Here is a 20,196-nt window from a genome sequence, read left to right on the forward strand (position 1 = left end):
TCTGGAAATCCAAATCGATCATCTTCACTGGCTCGCCTTTAGCTAATTTGTTTATAATCTCCTCAAAGAATTCTAACAGATTTGTCAGGTATGACCTCCCTTGATGAAGCTGTGCTAACTCAGCCCTATTTTACCATGCACTTCCAAGTACTCCTCCTCTCTCACCAAGTCCTGGAGAACAGCTCTCACTTTGGTAGACAGATGTACAGTGTTCATTTAAAACCTCAGACAAGCCCCTGCCTCAAGTGTACATCACATTTTTGGTCCCTAATCAACCACGGACTTCCTTTAACCACCCTTTTACTATTTCTATTGCCATAGATAATTTATCTTACCTCTTTATGTTGGTTGCCAATCTTCTCTCAATTCCTCTTTACCTCTCATATGCTTTTCCACCTCTCCTCTGAACCTTCAATATTCCTTTGGTTTTCAATCTTATTTTCTATCTAAGACTTTTCATAAGTAGAGTTTTCTTCTTTTTCTTCATTTCTGTCTCATTTGTTATCCAGGGACCTCTGAACTTAGTTTGTTATTCCTTTCCCATTTACTGGACTATACCTTGAATTGTTCTAACTAGAGAGGCAGTTAGATCTCTTAGCAAGACTTACTTCAATGTCAGTGGCCATGCTGTTCAGCACAATTTATGGGCCAGATACTGTATTGGTTCAAATGCATAAAGACGACACACCCATAATACTTCTTTATGGAAAAGACAAAATGATTGATGCTTCATATGAAACCATGCTAGTTATTTCCAGGATAATTTAGCTCTTGGCTTTTATTTTTCTTCCCATTTTCTCACATTGTTTACCTACATCCATTTTCTCTGTCTGTTGATTCAGCGTCACGTAACCTTATGTAGATAGTCAGGAATGCAGGCTGCTTCAAAGCACAAAGGTATTCATAACTGCTATCACTAATCGATCAGAAAAAGTAATTCAATGGTTGAAGATTATGAGAAGGAAAAATTAATGTGATACAAGTTGGTAACCTATCTCCACTTAGTTTTACGAGATTTATTTTATGTGTGTTTAATTACCAATGATAGTGTTGTTTATACATATAAATTGAATCTATTCTATGATAATGAATAAAAATGCAAAAGATTGAGAGAATAGAGACAGACACATCATTAATCAGCATTTTATTCGCTATTTTTAAAATTCAGACTATTTTATGTATCCCCCATCAAGGCCTTTATAACAATTTTCTTGCAAAACATGGAAAATAATATTTGACAAGATTCGTTCAGCCCACATCGCAATTATATTTTGGAAGGTGGTTTATTAAAATTGTATGTGTTAAGCTCAGTATTCAGCACTGATAGTTGGTTTTATGCTGCTGGTTTGAGCTGGAACCATACAAAGGAAGACTAAGGACTGGAAATTTAAGTTGCATTGTATTTGTACGTTAAGATTGTGTGACTGACCATTATTATTTTTTACATTTATGTGGAGCATTACCTTATTTTTTGTCTTTCTCCCTTAATCAGGCTTCCTGATCGCTGGAATCCTTTTTTCTTTTCTCCTTTGATTTTGTTTGATAAAGCATTCTTATTTTAATTTGTGTTGATTTGAGATGCCTTTATTATCAGTATGGCTGACAACTAAATTAATGTAGTGGAGCATAAAAATCAGTGTTTTAAATCTCACACCAGCAGACGTCACACCATTAAATATTGGGCACCAAATGCCATTAAGCCATCAAGCAACAATAAATTTTAAGCTTTATAAATAATAAAGAAAAGATCTGTCTTAATAATATGATGAAGGCCACATCATTTTTTCCCCTGCAACCTCACTATTCTTCCCTTTTAAAGAGCTAAATGTTACAGATACAGATATGCTAGATGAGATCTAATAGAGCAATAAACCAGGGCTGAAATTGTTTTTTGCCTCTTTATTCTTTCGAAATTTGCCAGCCTCACTAACCCCTGATGTAAAATCAAAGGATAAATCAGCATTAATCTTATTAACTTGCTTTACGTTTTGTTGAGTTTTTTTTTCATGAAAAATGGTTACGGTGACAGGAGAGTACACTTAAGGAGAAAACTTATTAATGTTTGGGTAATACAATTTTCTCACATTTATAGTATTTGAAATGTCCTTATCAAAGTCATAGCTACATTCTCATTGGTTGTAATCATGAAGATCCATCCCTCCTTATTTTTCTTGACCTGCTTGCTGTTATTTATGTGTTTGATCACATCATTTTCCTCCATGACCTCACCTCCATTGTCCAATTGTGTTGAACTCTTCTTCGTTGGTTCCGTCCCCACACATCCAAATACAGCTAGAAAATCACCTGAAAACTCATTTCTCATCTCACTACCATGATCTCTGGAATCTCTCAAAAATGTAATTTCAGTCTGTCCAATTTATCATCTATATGTTGTCTCTCAGTGATAATATAGATAATTACAGTGCCAATTTGATTGAGGGATTAATATTTGTTATGGCATTAGGGACAACTCCCCTGCTCTTTCTCATGTCACACAGGACATTTTACATTGAAATGAGAAGGTAGATGGGGCCTCTGTTTATCTTAAAACATGACACCTCAAGTGTGTCAAACATTATTTCAACAGAAGATGCTGGAGAATCTGACAGAACATGCAGAAAGAAAAATAAACTTAACATTTTGAGTCCAGTTACCCTTTGTTAGAAGAGGAAAGTGCCTAGGCACACTTTACCACATAAAAGACACGATAAAATCTTGCTGTTTTTGTTTTTTAAGCCAAGATGAAGAGGTGATGGAGTTGGACTGGGTTGGACAAAGTTTAAAATCACACAACACCAGGTTATAGTCCAACAGGTTTATTTGGAAGTATTAGCTTTCGGAGCGCTGCTCCACAGCTCCACAGCTCCACAACTACCTGATGAAGGCACAGTGCTTCGAAAACTAGTACTTCAAAATAAACCTGTTGGACTATAACCTGGTGTTGTGTGAGTTTTAACTTTGTTTTTAAAGCATTATTTAGGATAAGTAAAATAAGAAGGTCTGAAGTAACCTGTCACCAGATAGTAGAAATGAAGATTTTTTAGAAATCTTTTTCACCTAAAACTTTCTCATAAATAAACCAAATCAGGTTGTTACATAGTATGTTGATTTTACAGGAAAATGTCAAAGGAAATGAGAGAGCTTTCAGCTTCAGCTGAAAAGAGCAAATTGCCTGCTTTCTATACCTGTATAATCCATCTGATTTTAGCTTCATTGATCTTAATAGGATAAACATTGTAGGGGATTCTGCAACATGCAGATTGGCAATCCTCTGCACCATCATTAACTGGTACTGCTTGTATGCATAGTTTTAGAAAATATTACTGCTTGGTGAAGGATATTCCTGTAAGTGGCAAATGCAACGTTTAAATCTAATGCTGATAATAGTGATCTTTAATGGTGTCGGTTAATTACCATATTCATATTTACAGTAAATGTAAAAACAACACAGAAAAAATACCATACATGAGCTGTATCATGAATCTTTAAAGCTGTTCTGTGCAACATTTTTGCCATTTCTTAGTTTTCTTGAGCCACAAGTCTACTTTGCATAGGAAAACAAATAATTAACCTCGTAGGGAGTCTTAATCAATACTGGCCTTCGTTGATTTTGTGGAGAATTGCTGAGCAGCTTAGTGATGACTTGCTTATTGCCCTGTAACAAGACACACAAATACATCACAAAATAAAGAATGCTGCACCATTTCCTTAAATGAACGGATCTAACCTAAGTATTGCCAGAAACATTGCGCTGACTACCATTTTAGAACAGGAATGTGACCAAGAGTTGATACATGTTTAAGTACCTGCCACTTTCTGGTAACAACTTTTCTTGACTTTCATTTTAAGATTTGAAGTCTGTGAATCTTATTCTGAATTAAAAACTCTTATTTATCCATGCAGACATCATAAAACCTTTAAAGAAACATACAAGAATAGTATGCACAAATACCAAGAAACATGGTTTTCACAAATTAATTAATTGACCAGATTATCAGTTACAGAAGAATCTGGACCAAATTTCATCAAAAATTAAACATGCTTTCTTTATCCCCATAATATGTATGTAACTTTAAGCAATTAAAGCACAGCATGGAAATCTCGAAAGGTAATCCAATCTCTCTTAGCTTCTACTCTTGAATAATTTCAGATGAGGTCGAGCTGATCCTATGAAAATAATTCAATATTTTGCAGTAATCATTACTATATATCTTAATTAATTTATAAGCAAGAGACATTAACTATGAAGCTATCATTTTGATGGGCAGGTTGAATTTTTATGATCCATTACTTTTTTATTATAAGCAAGAGACTGATCACTGACTGCAATAGCTAACAAGGGACTTCTAAAACTCAACTGTATTTGTTCCTCAACCAAAAGGGAGAGTCCCATTAACTAGGTGACAGTTGAGAATTTCAAATTCCCTGCAGACCTGTTTTTGAATACAGGCAGCCACCCCTTACTGCACTTGTGACTAACGAATGTGTAAGTACTGAGGAAATCAATGTTCAAGGTACAGTACTGAGATACAAATTGAAGTGCACAATAATTACAGTGTTGTTAAAAAAATGGTGGAAGAGTGCACCAAATCCATGTCAGTGAGCTGCCACAATATGCTAAAAGTCTCTCAACAGCTGTTTCAGTACTGTAAGAGAATGTTGCCATGAAATGAATCAGCATAAGCAAATAAATCCATCTAATGCATTCTGCAAAAATGGCCTTGACTGAAAAGGAATGTGCCCTACTGGAAAGAAAAGGTGAGAATTGTATCATTGTTTAAATTCCAATTTTAAATTAATTTATGTTTCATCAGTGGAATGGACGTGCAGCGATCAGTTGTTATGAGGCTTACAATAATGACATTTTAACTGAGATAAGGAAATTACCTACTGTGCAATAATACTAAACTAACATTAAAATAAATTGATATCTAAATAACAAGAAAATTAGGTATTACAGTGGCAATTTTCCTGTATAAAGGTTAGAAAATATATAACATAACAAAAGACTTAAAGAGCATTTCATGCATAATTAACTTTCTGCATATGATAGTGTGTAATGACAGATCCCTTAAAACAGAAAATATTGTGCATTCAAAGCTGAATGTTAATTTTAAGTTTTCTGTCTTAACACAAGAAGCAGCATTGTCAAAAACGAGTTTGATGCATTAATATTAGTTGTAATATCACATTGTATTTTGAAATGTATTCATTTGCAAGGTGTATTTCTAAGTACAAAAGACTGAGGGCAGAATTGGCTGGCATGGACTTTGAAAGGAGTCTAGCAGAAAAGATGGTTGATGGAAAAGAATAGACTTTTAAGAAAATAATTAATGACACACAGTAAAGATGTTTCCCAGAGAGGAAGAAGGATTCTAGAAAGTGGAAAAAACAGTCATGCTCAATCAAGGAGATTAAGGGTGATATTGAATTGGAAAGAAAGAAAAAAACGCAATGTAGCAAAGATGAGTAATAAAACAAAGGATTGGGAAAGCCTTTGTTTTATTACTCCATATGCCCAAAAACAAAGTAATAAAGATAAACTTCAAGGGTAAACCTGTGAGTACAATAAAATAAACAGTAAGAGCTTCTTTAAATATTGAACTGAACTGAATTGAATTATTTATTAGATTAGATTACTTACAGTGTGGAAACATGCCCTTCGGCCCAACAAGTCCACACCGACCCGCCGAAGCGCAACCCACCCATACCCCTACATTTACCCCTTACCTAACACTACGGGCAATTTAGCATGGCCAATTCACCTGACCTGCACATCTTTGGACTGTGGGAGGAAACCGGAGCACCTGGAGGAAACCCATGCAGACACGGAGAGAATGTGCAAACTCCACACAGTCAGTCGCCTGAGGCGGGAATTGAACCCGGGTCTCTGGCGCTGTGAGGCAGCAGTGCTAACCACTGTGCCACCGTGTCGCCCACTGAGTCACTTGTATTTAGGGGACAATACAGTGAAAAGCTTCAACTGCCATGCTCTAGCACCATTTTGAATAAGGTAAAAACATTAAAAGATTTAACTGAAAGAAAGTCCACCTTTGTTGGTTATCCACAATTCAATTTCAAGGTTTGATTCCTCCACTGCCACAATGAGTCCTGAGCCAGCTCACATCAACATCTGCACCATAGCTACTTCTCCAACACCTCCTTGCCGCAAATGCCGGTCCCACCAAAGTTGGAGTTGCCACTCTTAAGGCACCATTTCTTGCTGCTTGGCCTACCTAACTCATGCCACCATGAATGCCAATATCCCTCTGCCAATTCCATTCCTCTGCCAGCACCAGACCCACCAATGTCAGATACACCACTGGACCCGTACTCGCCCATCCACCAATGAAAGGTAAGAAGGAAGAGCAAAATAAAGAAAGAGAAGAGTGGACAGAAAAAGGAGCTGATGAACCCAGGGCTCAGGAGCCCATATTCTGCCTACTCTTTCACTGCCATCTTGAAGACCATAAAATATGAGTAGGAAGAGAGAGGCTGAAGTGGACATAGGCCTCTTAGAAAATGAGACTGGGAAAATAATACAGAACCAGGAAGTGGCAGAGGAATTGAATAAATAACTGGAATCCATCTTCATAATAGAATACATGAATAGTATTCCAAAAAAGCTAAACAATCAAGCAGCAAAAAAGTTGAGAGGAAATAAAAACAACAACCATCACGAGAGGAAAGGAGCTAAAGACCAATAAGTTCAGTAAAGGTGGTGACTTGCATTGTAGGATACTAAAGAAAGTAAATATTGAGTTAATGGATGTACTGGTAGTAACCTTCCTTGAACCATTTGTTCTGGTAAAAGTTCCAGAGGATTGCAAGACTGCCAATGTAAAATCATTATTCAAAAAGGAAAGGAAACAAAAACATGTAAAAACAGGCTAGCTAGCTTAATATCTGTCATTGGGAAAATGTTCAGGTCTATTAAAAATAGTACAATAACAAACTGTTTAGAAGTTCACAATACCATTGTGTAGAGTCAGCATAGCATCATCTAGGGGAAATTATGCCATGCAAATTTATTGCAATTTTTTGAGGAATTAACAAGGAAGTTTGATAAAGATGAATCATTAGTTGCAATATATTTGGATTTCTAAAAGACGATTGATGAGGTCCACACATAAAGCTTCTTAATAAAGTAAGAGAGATATATTAGCATGGATAGAGGAACATCTAAATAATAGAAGACAGAAAATCAGGATGAATCAAGCATTTTCAAGCAATGTGTAACTAGTGAAATGCCACAGGGATTTGTGTTTGGCCCAGAAATATTTGTGACTTGGAGGATGGATGTGAATGCACTTTTGTTTCGATCAGAGTGGTGCTGGAAAAGCACAGCAGGTCAGGCAGCATCTGAGGAGCAGGAAAATTGACATTTCAGGCAAAAGTCCTTCATCAGGAATAGAGGCAGGAAACCTCCAGGGTGGAGAGATAAATGTGGGGGGTTGCTGGGGAGAAGTTAGCGAAGAGTACAATAGGTGAATGGGAGTGGGGATGGAGGTGATAGGTCAGAGAGGAGGGTGGGGGAAGGTAGCAAAGAGTACAGTAGGTGAATGGGGATGAGGATGGAGGTGTTATGGAAGAGTTGAAGATCAGACAGCATAATCTCAGAGTATGGGGTCACCAATTTAAGACAGAAGTGCAGAGGAACATTTTCTTTCAGATGGTAGCCATCCATTTAATGCAGAAGAAAGTGAGGACTGGGCAGATGCTGGAGATCAGAGTCAAAACATTCTGATGAAGGGCTTATGCCTGAATCATTGATTCTCCTGCTCCTTGGATGCTGCCTGACCTGCTGTGCTTTTCCAGCACCACACTCTAGACTCTAATCTCCGGCATCTGCAGTCCTCACTTTCACCTAGTTGAATTAATAAGTGCCAAGAGAGATTAATATTATAAAAGTACCAAGATAATCTTCATGAAGATTTTAATCTAATCACTTTTCCTTGTTAATCAATAGCATTATCATCATTGAATTTATCACCATCAGCATTCTAGAGGCTCACTATTAACCAAATGTTAAAAGGAACAGCCTTGTAAGTGCACTGGGTGCAAAAGGGAAGGGACTGGGATTTCCATGATGAGTAACTAATTTATTGACTGCACAAAGCTTTTATACCATTTATAAGATGAGTCAGAAGTGCAGTGGAATACTTTCCAATGGAGTGGATGAAAATCTTCATTGGCATTCAAGCCATTCAATCAATTTCAGAGAAAATGAAGGAAAATGATTTCTGTCTGTAAAAGGATTGAGAACCAGAAGCACAGATTTCATAAATTTTGCAAAAGAAGCAAGTGGAAGGTGGTAACAAACTTTTTCACACAGCAAATAGTTGGGGGAAATGCATTGCCTGGAACTGGGATGGAGGTGGCTTCAACTGAGGTATTTAAGAGGCTATTAGATGATTTATTAAATACAAACAATGTGTATGGTTATAGGAAAAAGACAAGAGATGGACAATATGTCAAAATGCTCAAAGACCAGTGGAGGTCAAATGGCTTCTTTCTGCATCACAACAATTCTGAAATTCTTTGAATGAATAGCAAGGCAGCCTGATTGATTGGCATGCATTCACACTATGTCACTCATTCCACATTGTGGCAGGAGTGTGTGCCATCTACAAATTACACCATAACAAATCATTGAAATCCATGACCTCTATTACTGAAACAACAAGGTAGCTGCCCCTACTAACCTCACAGTATCTTGTCTTGGACATACATTGCCATTCTATCATCATGACTGATTCAAATCCTGGAACTCCTTGCTTAATACATCTTTGGGAGTATCTTGGCCCAGACCCTGGACTCTTGCTGGTGGCAGTGACTGCAGTGGAGACTCCTGGCAGCAGTAGGCACAGGCCCTGGTCACTTGGGCGGTGGCAGTGAGGCGGTGGCAGCTGCGGCAGCAGCAGCAAAGCTAGTGTCTCCTGGTGCATTTGGGTTGTTGCTGCTGTTTCCGAAGCAGGACTCATTGACGACACCTTGCAGGGGCCTTGCAGATGATCTGAAGATGGGCTTGAGACTTCACTTTGAACAGAAGATGAATTCTTATGTAAGCAATTTCTTTTACCCTTTTTTGTAACTCAAAATGGCGCTGGATTGTGGTGACAAAACACTTTTTACTGTAACTTCAAGATATACGTGGCAATAAATCATTCCTTCCTTCCTCCATCTTCACCACAAAGCCTGCAGAGATTCAAGACAGTGATTCACCATCATGTTCTCAATGACAATTTGAAATCGAGGGAAAATTCTGGCCAGTGATGCCAACATTCCATCAATGAATTTTTAAAAATTATTAATTAACAACATCTTCGTTAATTGTTTATGATTTTATATGACTAAATATTGATCAAGCATATTTTTACATTGGAACTGCATGTAGCATTGCGCATACTGTCATCCATGTTTATTTCACTAAGGTGACAAAATAATGAATTATAAGTGGCACTGTGAACATGACTGCAAAATATTAAAGAGAGCTGAAAATGATCTAACCTATAGGCCACAAATTTTCTGTTTCAGTATGCTTGAAGATAGACAGAATATGTCAGCATAATTTCTCAATTTAAGATGTGATCATTTTAGACCCCATAGAATCATTATAGAAACATAGACAGTTACTGCACAGTGCAAGCAACATTGTGTCTGTACCAGCCAATTTCAAGCTATTAAAACTAATCTCACGTGGCAGTTCCTGATCTGTGGCCTTGAGGTTAATGGCATTTGAAGTGTCTTAGTATCTCTTAGGTAAGGTTTCAGTCTCTACCACAGAGATGTATATCAGGTAGTTGCATTGACAGTGCCCATTATGTACAATAAGTCAAAGTTATAACTTCTTTCAATAATATTACAGGTTGTTGTCTCCTCCATACTTAAGATAATATGTAGAGGTTTGAACTTTTGCAGAAGTGCTCCTCATTGATTGTCTCATATTCAATAGAAAACACATAGAAATACTGAAAAGATTGCACAGATAACATTTACTCTATTTCTCAGTGAGGTACAAAGCTTCTGGTTGTGTTTGAGTGATTGTTAGTGGAGCTCCATGAAAATCAGGAGAAAATGCATTCCTCCTGTAAATTGGTTAAATATAAAAGCTTACAAAACAAAGCTCACATAGAACACCATAAGATATGGGAGCAGAATTAGGCCATTCAGCCCATCAAATCTGCTCTGCCATTCAATCATGGCTGATACGTTTCTCAGCTCGATTCTCCTGCCTTCTTCCCATAACCTTTGATTCCTTTCTAATCAAGAACTGATCTAGCTCTGTGTTAAATACACTCAATGACTTGGCCTCCATAGTCTTCTGCAGCAATGAGTTTCGCAGATTAACCACCCTCTGGCTGAAGAAATTCCTCCTCATTCTAGTTCTAAAGAGTCATCCTTTCACTCTGAGGCTGTGCCCCCAGGTCCTAGTCTCTCCTAATGGTGGAAACATTTTTTCCATATCCACTCTATCCATCCAGGCCTTTCAGTTTTCTGTACGTTTCAATGAAATTTCCTCTCCGTCCTTCTATACTCCATTGAGTACATAGCCAGAACTATTCACCATATGGTGAGCCCTTCACCCCAGGATCATTCTTATCCACCTCCTCTGGACTCCCTCTATTGCTAGCACATCCTTCCTTAGATGCAGGGCCCAAGATTGCTCAAAATATTCCAAATACGGTCTGACCAGAGCCTCTTCAAGCCTCAGCAGTACATCTTTGTAAGTTCATAAGTTTATAAGATATAGGAGCAAAATTAGGCCATTTGGCCCATCGAGCCTGCTCTGCCATGTGAACATGGCTGATGCTTGCTCCTCACTCCCATTTTCTTGTCTTCGCCCCATAACTCACTAAAAGTCTGTCTAACTCTTCCTTACATTTATGCAGTGTCCACTGCACTTTGTGGTAGTGAATTCCACCCTTTGGGAGAAGTTGTTTCTCCTCAACTCTGTTTTAAATTTGCTACCCCTTATCCTAAGACTAGGCCCTCTTGACCTAGAATGCCCCACAAGAACACGCATCAGCTCCACATCTATTTTGTCCACACCATTTATCATCTTGAATACCTCACTTTGATCTCCCCATCATTCTTCTAGATCCCAGACAGTATAGGCCAAATCTCTCTTCATACAACAAATCCTCATCTCTGAGAGCAAACTAGTGAACATTCTCTGAACTGCCTCCAATGCCATTACATCTTTCCTCAAATAAGGGGACCTAAACTGTGCACAATACTCCAGGTGTGATCTCACCAATGCCTTGTACAGTTGCAACAATACTTCCTTACCTTTGTATTCTATTCCCTTAGCTATAAAAGCCAATATTCAATTCACTTTCTTTATTATCTGCTGTACCTGCATGCTAGTTTTCTGTGACTCATGAACGAGGACACCCAGATCCCTCTGCACAAGAGCATCCTGAAATCTCTCACCATCAAGATAATAAGTCGTCTTCCCATTTTTTCACTCCAAAAACCTCACATTTATCCACATTAAAATCCATCTGTCACATTTTGGCTCACCCTCCTAATCAATCTATATCCTTTTGTAACATTCTTATTTTCTCATTGCAACTTACTGGCCTGCCTATTTTTGTGTCTTCCTCAAATTTGGCGATAGAACCTTCTATCTTTGTATCCAAGTCATTAACATAGATTATAAACAGCTGGAGTCCAAGGACTGAACCCTGTCACACCCCACTAGTTACATCTTACCATCCAGAAAAAAGAGCATTTATTCCAACTTTCTGTCTTCTGTCCATCATTCAGTCATTTATCTAGGCTAATAAAGTACCCCTAATCCCATATGATCCAACCTTGTGAATTAACCTTTTGCATGGCACCTTATCGAATCCAGAGAACTTACATCGACAGAATCCCCATTATCGGTTTTGCTTGTTGCTTCTTCGAAGAACTCTAGCAAATTAGTCAAACATGTTTTGCCCTTCATAAAACTATGCTGACTCTGATGAATAGTGTTTGACTTTCCAAGTGTCCTGATATTGCGTCTTTGATAATTGATTCTTACACTTTCCCAACAATAGAAGTAATTTCCCACATTTTGCCTCCCTGCCTTTTTGAATAAGGGTGTTATATTAGCCATTTTCCAATCCACTTGAACCTTTTTGGAATATTGAATTCAATGCTGACAGTACATTTGCCCTTCTAACTGCCAACTGAACCTACATGTTAACCTTAGGAGAATCCTGAACTAGGACTCCTAAGTACCGTGTACATCAAATTTCCAATAGTTTTCCCCATTTAGAAAATAGTCTCTGCCTCTATTCTTCAAACCAAAGTGTAGAACCTCACATTTCCCACATTGTAGTCCATCTGCCACATTTTTACCACTCTCCTAATGTCTCTCAGACCTTCGACAGCATCCCCACTTTCTCAACACTATCTGCTTCCCCTTTTTTGTGGCATCTGCAAACTTAGCAACAATGCCCTCAGTTCCTTCATCTAGATCATTAATATATAATGTGAATAGTTGTGGTCCCAATACCGACCCCTCCACTAGTCTTTGGCTGCATGCCCCTTTATCTGCACTCTCTGTCTCCTGCCAGTCAGCCAATCTTCTATCCGTGCCAGTACTTTGCCCCAATACCTTGGGTGTTGTATTGTTTCACAGCCTCTTGTGTGGCATCTTGTAAAAGAGCTTCTGGAAATCAAGTCCACTGCCTCTCCTTTGTTTAACTTGATCATTATTTCTTCAAAGAACTCTAACAGATTTTTCAGATATGACTTTGCCTTGATGATGCCAAGCTGACTCAGCCCTATTTTACCGCTCACTTCTAAGTATCTGCAATCTCATCCTTAATAATAGATTCTAAAATCGTACCTATGACTCAGGTCAGGCTATCTGGCCCATATTTTGCTCTCTTCTGCCTCCTTCCCTTCTTAAACAGGGGTGTTACACTCACCATTTTTCAGTCCTTCAGAATGAACTTAAAATGAATATACATGAAGACATTTGACAAGATACATCACAAAAGGTTAAGTCATAAGATAGGAGCCCACAGTGTTAGAAGTAGTATATTGGCATGGATAGAGAATTGGTTAATGTGCAGGAATTAGCAAGTGGGGATAACGGGTTCTTTTTCAGGTCGATGATCTGTGACCAGTGGGGTTCCACAGAAATCCATTGTGGGACCATGACTGTTCACAATCTATATTATTGACTTTGAGGAAGAAAGTTAATGCGCTATCGCCAAATTTTCATACAACACAAAATAGGTAGAAAAGCAGGTTGTGATAGGGATATAAGAAGTTTATAGAGAGATATTGATAGGCTAAGTAAGTGGGCAAGAAGTTGGCAAATTGAGTATAATGTGGGAAAATGTGAGGCTGTTAAGTTTGGAAGAGAGAACAAAAGGACAGAGCATTATTTAAATGGAGAAAAACTGCAGCAAACTGCAACACAGGGTACCTATGGTACTTGTTCATGAAACACAGAAAGCTAGCACACTGTAATGGGTAATCAGGAAGGCTGATGGAATGTTGGCCCTTATTTCATGAAGGTTGAAGTATTACAATAGGGAAGTCTTACTGCAACTGTACAAGGTGCTGGTGAGACCACATTTGAAGTGCTGTGAACAGTTTTGTTCTCCTTATTTAAGGATGATAATCATTTCATTGGAGGCAGTTCAGAAAAAGTTCACTAGGATGATACACTAGTTTGGTGAGATTATCTTATGAGCAAAGACAAATGGGATGGGACTGTATTTACTGGAATTTAGAAGAATGTGAGCTAATCTCTTCGAAACGGATACGAGTCTTAAGGGGCTTGACAGGGTAACTGCTGAGAGGATGCTTCCCTTCTTAGGAGAGTCTAGTACCAGAGGGCATGGACTCAGAATAAAGGGTGTCAATTTAAAACAGAGATGAGGAGGAATTCCTTCTTTCAGAGAGTTGATAGTCTTTGGAACTCCTTGCCTCAGAAAGCAGTGGGGCAGAGAACTTGTGGATATTTAAAGCAAAGATGGATAGATTCTTAATCAGGAGTGGTATCAAGGATTATTGGGCAAAGTGCAGGAAGGTGAAATTGAGGAATATGGATCAGCCATGATGCCATTGAATGGCAGAGCAAGCTTGAGGGCCTACCAGTCTACTCCTGTTCCTATTCTTATTGGTATTATACAAGTTAGGAGCCAGGGTAGACCATTTTGCCCTTGTTCTGCCATTTAATAAGATTATGGCTGAACTCTTTGTAACATCAACTCCACATTCTCACTTACCCCCATAAAGTTTCACCCCTTACTTGCCAAGAATTTATTCACCTTTGTCTTAAAAGTACTCAAAGACTCAGCGCCCACTGTGTTTTCAGGAAGACCATTCCAAAGACTCAGGATTTTTGAAAAGGAAACAATCTGTCATAAATCCTTATTTTTCAGTGGTACCACCTACACAAATGGAAACCTCCTTTCCACATCTTTCTATCAAGACTCTTAAATATTTCAGTCAAGTTACCTCTATTTCTTCTTAATTTCAGAGGATGTAAACTTAAGTCTGTCCAACATTTATCATCGGGTAACCAATTCATTCCACGTTTTAGTCGAATAAGTCTTCTCTGAACATCTTCCAATGAATTTACATCTTTCCTTAAATAAGGAGACTAATATTATGTGCAGTATTCCGAATGTGGTCTGAATAATGCCCTTCATAACTGAGGCACAACCTCCCTACTTTTATATTCAAATTCTCTCACAGTAAACAATGACATTTTGTTAGTTTTCTTAATTACTTGCTGCACCTGTATTCTGGCCTTCTGCACTTCAGGCAGTAGCAAACATAGATCCCTCTGCATCGCAGACCTCTGCAATCTGTCACCATTTAGATAATATGCTTTTTATTTGCCTGTTGGAATGAAAACATTCACATTTTCCCACATTATACTCACATTATACCACATTTGCTGGATCTGTAAGCACTCACTTAACATATCTATATCTAATGTAGCCTTCTTATCTCCTCTTTATCCAAGTCATTTATATGAATTGTGAAAAGTTAAGTTGCCAGCACTGATCCCTGTAGCAGACTACATGTCAATCTTGCCAACTAGAAAAAGATCTATTTATGCCTACCCTTTATTTGTTAACTAGTCCATCTTCTAACCATGCCAGTTTAACTTTTTCCATAAAATTATCACTCTCGAAAACTATATCCCATTTTAAAAGACCTTAACTTCTTTAAAAGAATGCTTCCTTCTGTTTTATAATGCTGTGCTTATAAATGATGCATTTTACAATTTAGCTACATTTTAAATTGTCTCCTTAATCTCAAAGTGGGACAGAGCAGTCCAGAAGCAACCTAGCTAAGAGATATGTCAATATGATTTGGTTGCTATGATGGAGAAACTCAAACACTCTTGGGACAATGGAGAAGGGGCCCAAGTCTGAGAGGGATGGGCCCAAGGGTATTGGGGGACAGGTTGAAGCAGGAATGTCTCTTTTTGGTCCATGTAGCCCAATCTGGCAGACATCCTTGGTGATATTGACCTCCCCAACACTGCCAAAATACATGTGCCAGTGGGAGGACACCATTCTGTGACTATCATTTGTCTTTACAAGACTTCCATCAGATTAGACCATCGAACTTATAGAATCCCTGTAGTGTGGAAGCAGGCTATTTGGGCCATTGAGTCCACATTGAACCTCCGAACAGCATCCCACCCAGACTCATTCCCCAACCCTATCCCTGTAACCCTGCATGGCTAACTCACCAAACCTACACATCTTTGGACTATGGGAGGAAACTGGAACACCTGGATGAAACACACGTAGACATGGGGAGAATGTGCAACCTCCGCACAGTTGCCCAAGGATGGAATCAATCTCGGGTCCCTGGTGGTGTGAGGCACAATGCTAGCCACTGAGCCACCCCACCACCCACTAGAATGCCCTACACCTCAGATTTGGGCACTGAGAGGTAAGAGTTTCATTTTTGCTGATTCAGGGATGTGGGAATCACTGGTTAAGACATCACTTATTGCACATCCTTATTTGCCCAAAGTGCAGTTAAGAGTCAATCACATTTCTAAGAGTTAAATGTCACATGTAGGCCACACAAGTAAGGATGACAGATTTCCTTCCCTATTGGTGAACCATTTGGGTTTTAATGATAATCTTTAGTTACATGGTCACCATTGGGCTAGCTTTCTCAATTGCAGATTTTTATGAAATTCAAATCTCATCATCTGCCTCAATGGAATTTGAACTCATGTCCCCAGGACATTAGCCTGGTGTTCTGGATTAGTAGTCCAGTGACACGACTACCATGAAACTGCCTTCTCTTCACTGACAGCAGAAAGGCCATCTACTCTATTTAAAATGCCACTGGCAGGATGTTTTGTGTTGACAGTTAGAGACAAAAACTGTAGATGTTGGAATTCAAAGTAGACAAGCAGGAGGCTGGAAGAACACAGCAAGCCAGGCAACATCAAGAGGTGTAGAATTCGATACTTTGGGTATAATCCTTTTTCAGGAATGGGGGTGGGGGTAAGGGGAGCTGCAGATTAAGTGGGGGGGGGGGGGGCAGGGTAATAGGTTGGGAGAGGGGCAGAGTGGTGAGGTAGTGATAGGTGAATACAAGTGTAGGTGTGACCTGGTTGGTCAATAGGAGGAATGAATCTAGTTGGTAGCTAAAGGGAAGGGTTACTTGGAGGGATGGGCAATGTTGACAATTAAGCAAGATGCTGATGACTGTTTTGGTTTTCAATTCAAAAGAAAGTAAACAAAGCAAATGGTAATTTTTGACATTTAAATAACAAAGAATCATTTCAGTAGACCAAGTTGGTGGAAGACTCAGGCTGAGAGAAACAATTTTCGACTAACACTCGAAATTTCAACTTCAGGTGGCAGGGAGAAGTACTGTGTGCTCCACAAAAAGTGGTGTAAGACATTTCTCAATTGCATGTGTTAGTATAATAAATCATGGCACAATTGAAGTTTGAAGCCTCTGAAGATCCTACCAAAAATGGGAGCTTACTTATGCATTGAATATAATGATCAAACTGTCCATGTGGGTTATGATGGGTGCTATTTTCAAATGTGAAAAACTGGCAATTCATATTAATAAAGCACATTCAATTGAATTAATTGGTTGTACAAAGATACCTATAACCACAATGAAATTATTTTGAAACCATCCAATTCATTGCCTTTGACATCCATTGCAAAGAGTTCATAAATTCATTCTGAGACATTTTGCCTTTGTTTTCATTGTAAGGATCACATTCTGATACGATATAATATTTTTGCTTTCAAAATCATGCCACTTCAAGAAATCAGGTTAATTTCGATCCATTGAATTGCATATATTTTATTTCTTGAGAGATCTGATGATATTTGGTGCATGGACAACATTGCATAAGTTGATAACGAAACCATAAAAAACATCAAGTGAGACAGCATGCCCATTTCCACTCTGTGCAAAAGATTTCCCTCTGTCAACCATCCACTTGCTCCGTTCAGCATAAAAAAGATCTTTGAACAGCTTGTTGAGACATGCATCCAAAGAATGAACAACAGATTTTAGACACTGATATAACTGCACTTCAGATGTTACTTTGATGCAGGCATCTTTTGACGTCATTAGCTTTATGGGATTTAAACATGTCCCATTCTAATAATCTGCATTCTTAATAAAGGGTCCCCAGGACATCTAAAATGCTTGTTATTGATTCATAACTTTATTCATATTCATCCATCCAGCTCTTTCAAGAAACCTAATGCTCAGCATTATCTCACATTTGGAAATTGCCACTGGGTTTAATTCCATTTGATTGACCATTCAGGCTTACGTCATTGTGAATCATGTCTTCTCATGTCCTGATTAGAGTGGTGCTGGAAAAGCACAGCAGGTCAGGCAGCATCCAAGGAGCAGGAAAATCGACATTTCAGGCAAAAGCCCTTCATCAGGATATTGCCAGTTTAGATTAGATTAGATTACGTTACAGTGTGGAAACAGACCCTTCGGCCCAACAAGTCCACACCGACCCACTGAAGCGCAACCCACCCATACCCCTACATTTACCCCTTACCTAACACTACGGGCAATTTAGCATGGCCAAGTCACCTGACCTGCACATCTTTGGACTGTGGGAGGAAACCGGAGCACCCGGAGGAAACCCACGCAGACACGGGGAGAACGTGCAAACTCCACACAGTCAGTCGCCTGAGGCGGGAATTGAACCCGGGTCTCCGGCGCTGTGAGACAGCAGTGCTAACCACTGTGCCACCGTGCCGCCCACAATCCCATGAACTGATGCACAGAGTAGGCAAGGCTTCGTACATGTACAGCATTTTGTAGGTACCATCTCATGTCCTGTCATTTTGGAATGTTTCACTCCCCAGTTTGGTTGTTTGGTATATTGAAATTTACTGGGTGTTTTATTCATGTTGCTAACATGAATTAATGGTTACACATGATTTTTTGCTGTTGTTTTATGATGAATCACTGAATGCTGGTAATTTTGGCATTGAGGTTTTTTTGATAGTCTCTGAGAAATTTTCATCTTCTAACAAGAGACAGTTTTTTTTCCATTTAACAGCCACAGAACAAACTTTGGTCCTAAATCGTTGCTGGGCTCAGTTCGTTTTGGCCTGCTTGTGTATATATGCATTACTTTGCTGATGAAGATCCATTCCAAGTATTTTTGAGGACCAACTCCATTGTATGCTTTTCCACATCAGACCAGTAGCTGGTCCTGATCCTGGTGGCATGTTTGATCCTTGGGCATCATCTTCAGAGTGGATTCCTTCCTAATCTCGCATTTTCACACCAGTTTTCACTATTGACTAATTTCCTCACTGCAGCAAATGATTCGACTTTGAAAGCTCTTTTGTAACTTCAGTTTTTTTAGCTGCAAGACATAATTTCTGGCTGTCACACTCCATGTGTGGTCTTCTTTAATTGAGCATGTCTTAAAAACTAACACATCATCTTTGCAAAATTGTCAATATTGCCAGCTTGATCCCGTGAACTTATTCACAGAGTCGGCAAGGCTTTGTACATGTACAGCATTTTGTAGGTACCTGCAAATGCATGATTTTTGAGGCTGGGAAAATGAGTTGTCTTATATCCAATGTTAATGTATACTTTGCTATCTATGACAATGAAATATAATTTATTTTCTTTCGTTTGATTTATTCGTTGATGATTAAATAATGTTTGATCTAGGTTTATTTTAATTTATTTGTTACTTCAAAGATTTCAAAAGTAAAATTTTTCCCTTAAGTAATTTCTATTGGTCATGGTGGAAATTAATATTTTGTTAGCTTTGCGACCCAGATAAATATTTTGGAGACCTGGAATCAAATCACAAGACGGCAGAAGGTGGAATTGGAATTCAATATAAAAAAATCTGAAATTAAGAGTTATTGGTCTGTACAAAGTTTATCATGTTAGCAGTTCTTGAAATGAAGGATGTTTTCCTGATCTCCTTATTTGATCTATTAGTGACCAACTTACAATTGTTGCATCTCATTTTTGTCTCCTCAAAGAGGGAGGATTGACATCTTGTTTTAGGGGATACTGTGCTCCACTTTTCTTTAGACTGAATATAAAGATGTCAACTTGTCTCTGCACTTTTGGGCCATTTGAATGACATTTGCATGATAATTTGTTTCCTTGCACAAATCCAATTGTGATGGTGAGGTGTCACAACCCATTTTGGAAAGTGCATTGACATGTGAGTTGCACTATTATTGGGATTCTAACAAAAGTTGAAGAGTTAATCAAAGCAAGCGAAATCCCAGTTTAACTGTCTGATGGGATTAGAGTGGTGCTGGAAAAGCACAGCAGGTCAGGCAGCATCTCAGGAGCAAGTAAATCAACGTTTCACTCCTGCCTGAAATGTCGATTTTCCTGCTCCTCAGGTGTTGCCTGACCTGCTGTACTTTTAAAGCACCATTCTAATTTTGACTCTGATCTCCAGCATCTGCAGTCCTCTCTTTCACCTAACTGTCTGATGGATCAAGTTAATGGAAAACACTAATTAGGTTCTGACATTACAATAATTAACGAAAACTAACCAAAGATAAAACAAAACTATGAATTGGCAAAATTTAACTCTATGAGTTAAAAGTCTAGCTCCCTTTTAAAACCCCAAAATTCATGTTCTTGGAGGAAGAAACAAATATTGTGGAGGCATGGTTCAATAGCACCAGCTCGGAGGATTTTATGAGATGGTCC

This window comes from Chiloscyllium plagiosum, unplaced genomic scaffold, assembly GCF_037043375.1.
Source record: "Chiloscyllium plagiosum isolate Xiang-an unplaced genomic scaffold, Cpla_swu_hap1 HiC_scaffold_2, whole genome shotgun sequence".
NCBI lineage: Eukaryota > Metazoa > Chordata > Chondrichthyes > Orectolobiformes > Hemiscylliidae > Chiloscyllium > Chiloscyllium plagiosum.